The sequence below is a fragment of the Saccostrea echinata genome, unplaced genomic scaffold (assembly GCF_033153115.1).
Source record: "Saccostrea echinata isolate AGI-Se365-2 ecotype Australia unplaced genomic scaffold, CSIRO_AGI_Sech_v1 ptg000054l, whole genome shotgun sequence".
Taxonomy (NCBI): domain Eukaryota; kingdom Metazoa; phylum Mollusca; class Bivalvia; order Ostreida; family Ostreidae; genus Saccostrea; species Saccostrea echinata.
The window spans coordinates 4,754,374-4,765,278 of NW_026889803.1; positions in this window are offsets into that span (position 1 = coordinate 4,754,374).

A 10,905-nucleotide genomic window follows, 5' to 3' on the forward strand; every position below is an offset into this window, starting at 1 on the left:
TATACAGAGAGCATAGGGAAATTCACTTTTTATAAGGACACTCACTTCCACCCCAACCCGGGTTGAACTCTTGACCTGCTGAATCTGTCTCCTAGCAGTACAGGAACAGATGGAACTCTCGCGGCGCCGCCCTACACTACACGGTCATTGAGAATGTTGAGAATGAAAGTGAGATACAACTAGTTGAACAATTGTTTTAATAGAGGATCCTTACCAAAAATCGGTATACATATTGTTTTAAATCTGTATCATTCATTGAAGATAATTGAATATTCCCTCACCAGTTTTTCTACATCCTAATGTTCTGTCACAATATTGTTGAGTAGTACAGTTACATTTACTAGAACAACCAAATCCATAATAACCATGAACACACGGTCCTCCTGAACAGTTCACTCCAAATGTACCAATACAGGCTGAAATTTTACTACCAGTAGCTTTTGCATCAATTGTATTTTGTGTACATGTTAAAGATTTTTGAGATATTCATTTACATTCCATGTACAAAATAGTTTCAGAATTTTTGGGGGTTTAACTGAAACTGCTTATAATAAATGTAAAAATATATATATATATAATTATAATGTGACAAATTATACCTTTGAACGTTGTCAGAAAAATGCAGAAAAAAATCATGATACATTTATCAAAAATGTTGGATTTATAACAAACAATATGATTTAATGTTACTATTTCATTTAATGACAATACCACGTACTTTCTAATGAAACATGCATTTTTCATGGATAGTTTCCCATTTATTTAATATATTTCCTGTTGTCTACTGATTTTCAAAATTACTGCTATTGAAAATAGATAGCCTATTTAAGTAATGTATAAGTAAAGGGTTGTTAAATCTGGTTATATTTCCAGAAGATCGAATATTTCACCGTCTACTTTATATTGTGTCAAACAAAATATTAAAAAGGAATAGGAATTCAGTTAAAGAAAAGAGTTTGTAGGCCTAGTAAACTAAAATTCACAGATCAAAGAAGGCTTGCATATTTGTTCATCAAGAACAACATAAATGTAGACGAATGGGGTTTTATTCCTAGTCCTACCAGCTCTTTCCCTCTATCGAATTCCTTTTCATTTTTCAATATTTTGTCCCCCGTGAATCAATAGTAGACAGTGGAAAGCTCAGTGTTTCAGAAGTATCGCAAGTTTTTCAATTCTTTGATTAAAAAAACATCTACAACAGGCTTTCTTTTGTCAAAAGCATTCATTTTGTTTGTTTGTTTGCTGTTTAACGTCCCTCTCGAGAATATTTCACTGTATGGAGACGCCATCAATTGCCGGGGGAGAGCTGCAAATTTTGACCTATGCTCAGCACTGAGGGCCATTGAGCAGTGAGGGATCTTTTTCGTGCCAACACCTACTGCGACACGGGACCTCGGTTTATACGGTCTCATGCGAAGGACCGGTCTCCTCGTCCCGCAGTGGATTCGAACCCGTGACCTAAGGATCAACTCCTTACACCGCAACCTTAGAGCAGACGCTCTAACCACTGCGCCACTTGGGCGACTGTATAGACGGCCCATGTCCCACAGTGGGATTCGAACCCGCAACGTAAGAATCAACTCCTTACTCCGCAACTCTAGATCAGACGCTCTACCACTGCGCCACACGGGCGACAGCAATCATTTTCAACATTAGCGATCGACCGGAAGTACTTGTATACATGTATACAAAGAAAACGGTTAAGTTATTTATGAAAACTACATAACATAACATAAGAAAGTAGAAGCATTGTCATTTCATAAAAAACTGATTTCAAACTTTAAATATTTCATTTTTAATATATTTTGAAGAAAAAAATATGGCAAAAAAATTCTCAATAATTTCTGGGAACACCATAGCAAAATAAATAGCACTGATTTCAAAACAGCTATATTTATTGATGAGTTGGCATCAAGAAAAAATAAATTCCATAAAATTTCAAGAATACGAGGGTCGTTCGACAAATAATGCAATAGGTCATCTAAAATTAAGAAAAGTGCGTAATACATATTCGAAACATTTTCAATCCCTCAAAGCATTCCCTATTATCCTTTACACATATCTTAAATATTTGTACCCATGACCAGAAAACCTCAGCATACCCATCTTTCGGGATGCCCCAAAGACACTGATGAATATAACTTTCCATGACATATCTAATATTGTACAATCTTCCTTTGATTGTTTTCATGCATTTTCAGAATAAAAAGATCTCACAATGGCTGAGATCTATAGTGAATGTGGGGGATGACAAAGCTCTGTAAGCTTTTTTTCCCTTCAGAATTTCATTTATTTCTCTGTGCTTATTTGCAGAAGCGTTGCCAGGTGCAAGAAAATTACCCTGGAACAGTATTTGGACTTCCTTTGCAGGAAATCTGTTTATCTTTCCTCAGTGCAATTTCAACATAAAAGTTACCATAGATGGTCCTTCCTTTGGGTGTATCTACATGTTTTACTGGACCTCTTAAAAAATGAAAACTAATAAAATATGCCTGAAGCCCTTGTTTCTCAGTACAATAATAAGAACGATAGCTTTAAATTTTCTTTGATTCCATATTTTATTATTGATCTTTCTTTTTGGCCATAAAAAGTGCACCCATGTTTCGTCATCCATCCCGCTAAAACAAATCTACTATTTTGTTAAAATATTTGTTTAAAGTAGGCTGTTGGCATATTTAATGCGTATTTTTCTCTTAGGCAATTTTAAGAAAATAAGGCATATATCTGATAGAAATGTTATTATATTCATTTCCGTTGTCAGAATTCTATAAAATGTTATGACGATGAAATGCTTAGTTATGGCATGTCAAACGTTGCAATATTCGATCTTTGCCATTTGCATTGTATAATTTTCCATTTGTATTGTATAATTCTTATTTGTATTCTATAATTTTCTATTTGTATTGTATAATTTTTCATTTGTATTGTATAATTGTTATTTGTATTCTACAATTTTTATTTGTATTGTATAATTTTTTATTTGTATTGTATAATTTTATTTGTATTCTATAATTTTCCAATTGCATTGTATAATTTCTTATTTGTATTGCAACATTTCTTATTTGTATGCAATAATTTTATCCGCGGATTGTTTATTTGTTTCGTTACGAAGGATTTCATTGGTCAAGTTTTAGCCTGTATCGGGTTGAAGATGTTCTGGCCGGGTGCTCAAAGCAAACTGGGCTCAAATATGTATTTGCGTGCATGTGGCAGATGGCAAAAAAATAATCTGTCCTTAGAAACCTTGAGTGGTGGTACCTACACCCACCCCCAAGAACTGAGTTTTCGGGTTTGGGCAGATTTTCTTCTTTTCCTTTTCTCTCCTTGTCTCTGGTCATATTGGAAATAAATATTCTCTCCTGCGAGAGAATGAAAATAAATAATCGGATTCGACAAAATTTGCCCCCCCCCCCACGAGAATCATATGACCCTCCCTTAGCATGCACGCATAGAGGAGCCGAGATTGTGTTGGGCACCTGAAACCTTTATACAGACGAACGACCAATGAAATCCTTCGTAACGAAATAAATAAACAATCCTCGGATACAATACAAATGAAAAATTATCGCATACAAATAAGAAATTATGCAATACAAATAAGAAATTATACAATGCAAATGGAAAATATAGAATACAAATAAAATATCATACAATACAAATGATTCTTTTACAATACAAATGGAGAATATAGAATACAAATAAACGTTATACAATCCAAACGGAAAATTATAGAATCCAAATGGAAAATTATAGAATATAAATAAAAATTATACAATGCAAATGGAAATTATGCAATACAAATGAAAAAGTATACAATACAAATGAAAAATTATACAATACAAATAAAAAGTATACAATACAAATGGAAAGTTATACAATATACAAATGGAAAAGATCGAATATTGCAACGTTTGACATGCCATACTAAGTGTTCTAGCAATGTCTTTGGATGTAAATCTGGCATTTTCAGATATCATGTTGCACATTGCATCGATAATTTTTTGGTTTCCTACAAATTTCAATCGACAAGTTTGACTTTTATATTTTAACTCTCCTTTTTTACTTTTGAATTTCTGAATCAATCTGAAAACTATACAACGTTAAAGACTATTCTTTCCACATATGAAAATCATATCTTTATTATGGGTTCTTCGGCGATTTATGTAAAGAAGCACAGTTTTCACATACGCTCTCATTTTCGTCTTCTTGGCAGAGATCACAGTTTTCATTTCAGTGTAGTGACCAGGCATACTTTAAAAGTGAATTTCTTTGCGAGGACAATAGAAAAAATCATGGGGTTTTCTGTGATTAGGAGCTCTTTAATTGAACGTTTCAACTATATATGAAAAAATAAAATTAAAAAGATCTTCATTTACTATGATATACTATTTGTTGCATTATTTTTTGAACGACCCTCGTACAAATGATTTGATTCTTTTGAAACCCACTATTTGATTGGATAATAAAAAAAGAACAGTCACTGTGTTTCGCACGTTACAATATGTCTTGTGTCAAATGTATTTGAGTCCTTTTTGGCGTAGCAAATAAAAAATGAAGAAAAAAATCAACCAGCACAAGATTTAATTAAAAAAAATAATCTTTAAATAAAATATCTCTCAGATTTAGAAAAGGACGTTTTCACGAGAACACTTCACACATGAATATTTATATCAATTTTTACATTTCTAATTGTTTTCTCTGTGATAACTCTTTGAAAGTTAGGTGAGTCATGCGCGGATCTAGAGGAGGGTTGGGAGGGGGGTCCGGACCCCCTCGAATTTAGAGTTATTAAAACTATACACTGAAACACATAAAAAATGACTTTGGAGCCCCGTAGAAAACGTTGACCCCATCACGTTTTGGAAATGGATTTTACTTCTTTTTTTCAAGGAATTTCTGGGTTGGAATTTTTTTTTGACTGGGGCGGACCCCCCATCCTGGAAAAAATTCCTGGATCCGCGCCTGTAAGTTGATTTCTTGATAATTCAACCGGAATGTTAATTTTGCCAGGTGAAAGGCTAGGAGCCTTTTATGCATGTCAATCTCGTGCGGCTGTCTTTGTGTCTGACGTCAGTGCAAGGGCACCTCGTGTATTTTAAATCTTTTAAATTTATATTTACAACTTTAGTTCACAATAAATGTAAATATAAGGAATCACTGTCCAGTTTGTTGGATGTATATATGCCAGGGACATCAACGATAGTTGGAAACGTGGGATAATTTATGCATAACGGGCTTCGCCCGTTATGCAGATTATCCCATGTTTCCAACTATGGTTGATACCCTGGCATATCCAACAAACTCTAGACGGTGATTCCTTAAGCATTTCGACAATAAACACATGAGAAACTCCTCCAAAGATGTTTAATTCTTAATTCACATATGACTTTGTATTAAATAATTATTGACAAATCTAGTAAGACGAGCATTGACTTACGTAAGCAATAGGTATTCTTAAGGAAAAAATTTGAACAGCATCTCAGTGTTCCCCTAAAATTGATAATTAATGCATATTAACAAAAATAAACAAAATAGTACAATGATATAAATGTTCACTAAAACGAACTTATTTGCAATTTTCGCGTTTATGTACCTTGAAGTTTTGCAGACTCCTGCTGTTTTTTTGAAGCTGATGGTTACATATATATCAACAAAATACACAAATATAGCAAACCACAGCTTAATGCATCCCATGTTTTGAATATGTATTAAGTTTTCTAATTACACTTTCGGAAACAACACGCATTTTAGTCTTGAAGTGAAAAAAATTTCCATTCTATAAGATCAAATCCATATATGCACTTGTAATTATTAATTTAACGCAAACGATATCATGCGCTATAAAATACTGACACTGATAAACAATTCAGTTCACGTGGACTGAAATAAAGTACATTTGCTGCATTGTTCTGTGGTCGGTTAATAAAAAAGATGTTGTTTGTGAATAGAGCATTTATCAAAGGATGACTGCACTTAAGGACATGCTAAAATTGCAACAAAATAAACTTTCAAAACAAGCATTTTTTTTAATTGCAGGAATGGTCGACATCTAATCTACAACTTTACGTAATTACATTAAATAAGAGTTTGTATTTACGAAGTACGCAGCTGTTTTCAAACGCAGGGATCATCACAATTTCTTGAATCTACGGACAATAACGAGGACGCCCACTTCTTGAGATGAATAGACAAACATGCGCTCATGATTTCAAAGAGAGAAAAAAACTGCTTCTTCTTGCATTCACTCTCTCTGTTGTAAGCAAGGGCTGTGGCATGTTGAATATTATAATTCACCACTTGATTTCTTACCTCAGGAAACTCTGTGAATACTAAATTCCGTCACGTGATTTGTGAGGTAGCATGTTTTGTGCTAACTAGGACACTGTATTCGAACACGTTGAATTGTTAGGCATCGATTCAAAATATTCTTACCTGACATGGACTTGCGCATATTAATTTCGTTTTGAAACCTTTGTTAATAGTGTACTTAATTGTGTCATAAGAATAAAGGGGGAGATGGGAAAGAGTAATCTCGTATTTTTATGCCTCCGTAATCGAAGATTCGGGGGCATATAGTTTTTGCCCTATCCGCCCTTCTGTCTGTCTGTCTGTCTATCTGTCTGTCTGTTTGTCCGCAAAAAACTTTAACCTTGCCCATAACTTTTGATTGGTTGGAGCTATGGCTTTCATATTTCACAAGTGTATTCCTTGTGACAAGACCTTTCTTTGGGTATCATCATTTTTGACCTTGACCTTGGAGTTTGTCCCACTTTTGCAAAATTTTATGAGACTTTAACCTTGGCCATAACTTTTGAACACTTGGATCAAACTTCACAAGTGTATTTCTTGTAAGAAGGCCTTCCTTTGGATATCAACATCTTTGACCCTTTTACCTTTTGCCCTTTTACCTTGACCTTGGAGTTTGATCTACTGTTGAAAAAACTTTAACCTTGGCTATAACTTTTGAACAGTTTGAGCTAGGTCTTTCATACTTTGCATGTGTACACCTTGTGACAAGACCTTTCTTTGCATATCAACAACTTTGACCTTTTGACTTTGACCTTGGAGTTTGCCCCTTCTTCAATTTTGAGAAATTTTAACCTTGGCTATAACTTTTGAACAGTTAGTGCTAGGGTTTTCATTCTTCACATATGCATTTCTTGTGAGAAGACCTTCCTATATATACCACCAACTTTGACTCTTTGACCTTGACCTTGGAGTTTGACCTACTTTTAAAAAACTTAACCTTGGCCATAACTTTTGAACAGTTGGTGTTAGGGCTTTCATACTTCACATGTCTATTCCTTGTGACAAGACCTTCCTTTTCATACCAACAATTTTTGGCATTGACCTTGACCTTTAAAATACTTTTAAAAATCTTTAAAATTGGCCATAACATTTGAACGTTCGGCTCTAGGGCTTTCACATTTCACGATCATGTGTATCACTTGTGACAAGAACTCCCTTGGGCACCATTTGACCTTGACCTTGCCGTTATACTTAGTTTTAAAAACTTTAACCTTCGATATAACGTTTTAACGGTTTTTACTAGGGCTTTCATATTTCACAGGTATTTTCCTCGAGACAAGACCTTTCTTTGAGTACCAACATTTTTTTTTATTTCTTGACCTGGAGTTTGACTTGCATTTATGAAACTTTAACCTTCGCCATAAGCTGCCATACGGGGGCATCAGTGTTTCACCAACACATCTTGTTATACATGTCATTGTTATTTATCAAGTCTAATTTTAGAGCCATTCTTACAATGTTAGCTCCACATCTCATGCATACCTAATGTTTAACCAAGGGCAGGAAAGTATTAATTCTCTATATTTGGAAAGCAGCAAGGACAAAAAACATAGATTTTTTTTTTTTATTGTATCACAGTCTAAAATCATTTTAACATTTAAATTTTGGTGCCAAATTGACAGAATTCTTTAGTAAATATACAGAAGTGAAATAAGGTTAAGATATAAAAGCAACAGAAGCGACGGAAAAAAGACCCAAAACCCATCGTTAAGTGCAGTTATTCATAACAACTTAAGTACAATTTTAGAATGCAGCAGAAGGTGGAGCCACACATATATATTCCACACTTTATTATAACAACTAACAAACAAAAATATACTTCTACAAATTAGAGTACCTCAAGACTTGAATTAAATGCAAAAATCTTTAGAAACCACAGTTGTACACTGTATAATTTATCCTGAACTACGACAAATGTGCAGCATAAAATTCTTCTTAAGATTTAACCAAACGAAATGATTGCTACAGAAATATCGATATCTAGATGACACCAATGTGTTTGAGGAAATGCTGATGCCGCTTGGTTATATAAATATCTGAAATTAAGCCCCGCATCCTCTGACCCCGAAGGACACGTACAAAAATGTAAGTATGGATGATACAGACAATCTTTAAAGGACATTGAATCGTGCAATCAAAAATCTTAAACAAATTTTTTACGGTACTGCTCCGTAGAACCGAAGGTCCTACTCTGAACCCTTTTTTCGATTTTTATTTTAGCTCTATGTGTACACATAGAGCTAAAATAAAAATCGGAAAAAAATAGGGGTCAGAGTAGGACCTTCGGTTTTACCAAGCATTTACGAAGAACATAAGTCACCTTTTCAGAATTTTTCCTATAATATTTTCTTACCCAAGCGAACCGTGCACCAAATACAGTCATTCTTTGTAAAACAAATACATGTACATTGAAAACTGTTATAAAAAACAGTTCGAAACAAAAAATGTCTGACTTTTTATCTCATAAAATTTAGAAATTTAGCAACCAATAATTTGTGGCATGTCAAACGTTGCAATATTCGATCTTTTCCATTTATATTATAAAATTTCCCATTTATATTCTATAATTTTCTATTTGCATTGTATAATTTTCAATTTGTATTGTATAATGTTTATTTGTATTCTATGATTTTCATTTGTATTCTATAATTTTTATTTGTATTCTATAATTTTTCATTTGTATTGTATAATGTTTATTTGCATTATATAATTTTTCATTTGTGTTGTATATTTTTTCATATGTATTGTATAATAATTTTCAATTAGTTTTGAATAATTTTTATTTGTATTGTATAATTTTAAATTTGCATTCTATGGTTTTCTTTTGTATTCTATAATATTCCATTTGTATTCTTTAATTTTCCATTTGTATTCTATAAATTTACATTTGTATTGTATAATTTTATAATACAAATGGAAAAGTATACAATACAAAAGGAAAATTATACAGTACAAATGAGAAATTATACAATACAAATGAAAAATTATGCAATACAAATTTAAAATTATACAATACAAATGGAAAAGAATAGAATACAAATAAAAATGATACAATACATATAAAAAAAAATATACAATACAAATGGAAAACTATACAATACAAATGGAAAATTATAGAATACAAATTAAATTATACAATACAAATAAAAAAAATTATACAATACAAATAAAAATTATACAATACAAATGGAGAATTATAGAATACAATTAAAAAAATTACAATACAAATGAAAAATTATAGAATACAAATGAAAAATTATAGAAATTATAGAATAAAAATGGAAAATTTTACAATACAAATGGAAAATTATACAATACAAATGGAAAATTATACAATGCAAATGAAAAAGATCGAATATTTCAACGTTTGACATGCATAGTGTCACATAGGGCCTTCTTCTTTTTTTACAGTAATTAAAAATATGTAACGATGTTGAGGAATTTGTACATTTAGAATTGATGCAATCTAAAACTCAATTATTTTGGTACTTTTTTTAATTTAAATACCAAGATGGTTATAAATGGAACGATATTGAAAAAAAAACAAGTTTCAAGTTGACAAACACCCCCCCCCCCCCAGCACACGACGTATGTATTATACGAATTATGAATTATTCTTCTTGTTATTATGAATTATGTACTTTTTTTATGCCCCCTTAATTTAAGATTCGGGGGCATATAGTTTTTGCCCTGTCCGTTGACTTGCATTTGAGAAAGTTTAACCTTTGTTAAGAGTTGCCATACTGGGGCATCAGTGTTTCACAAACACATCTTTTTTTTTTTTTTTTTTTTTTTTTGCTCGATCTACTATGGAATTCCATGCCCATTTTCTATACAATGCACCAAGATTTTCCCTTGTATTTCACAGAGAAGTTATCCTTTAAACAAAATGTGTGTGTGGTTTTTTTTTTATTTGTTTGTTTGTTTTGTTTGTTTTTTAATAAAGTAAACTACTTTTACTCTGAATATAGAAAATTGATTTTTAAAATCAATAATTAATCCTGATATTGTAGATAATATATTAATTTTATACAAAAATCAAGATCACATATCAATCAACTGTTCATTATTCAAATAATGTACACTGTATCAGAAACTTGATCAGAAACGTTTGGTATGTAATCTCTCTCTCTCTCTCTCTCTGAAAAAATATCAAGTTCTTGACTAGCTAACGTTCAGTCATTACTATCACCTACTAAAACAATACATAATCATACCTATCGTATTAACAGGGTGTCTGTCCCCGTCCCCACTTTTTTATATCCCTTTTACTGTTTATTATGGAAATTTTCATTGAAAAATCCGTTCCACCCCCCCCCCCCCCCCGTCCCCAGTCCTTTTGTGTTGCAAAATGGTCATTCTATTCATATTTTATGTCGTTAAAAAGGAGTGGGACATCACCCCTCCCCAAACACCACCTAACACAGAAGAGTTGGGGTGGTTTATAAGTTCAATGTTCTTTTAATTTATTTATTTATTTATTTATTATTTTTGTGTATTGAAGTTTTTACAGGCATCTTCCCCATTTTGAAAAAGACAACTATTTGTCTCAATGGCTGTTAGTGTTGAATTTTCCCAGTTATGACAGTAAAATAA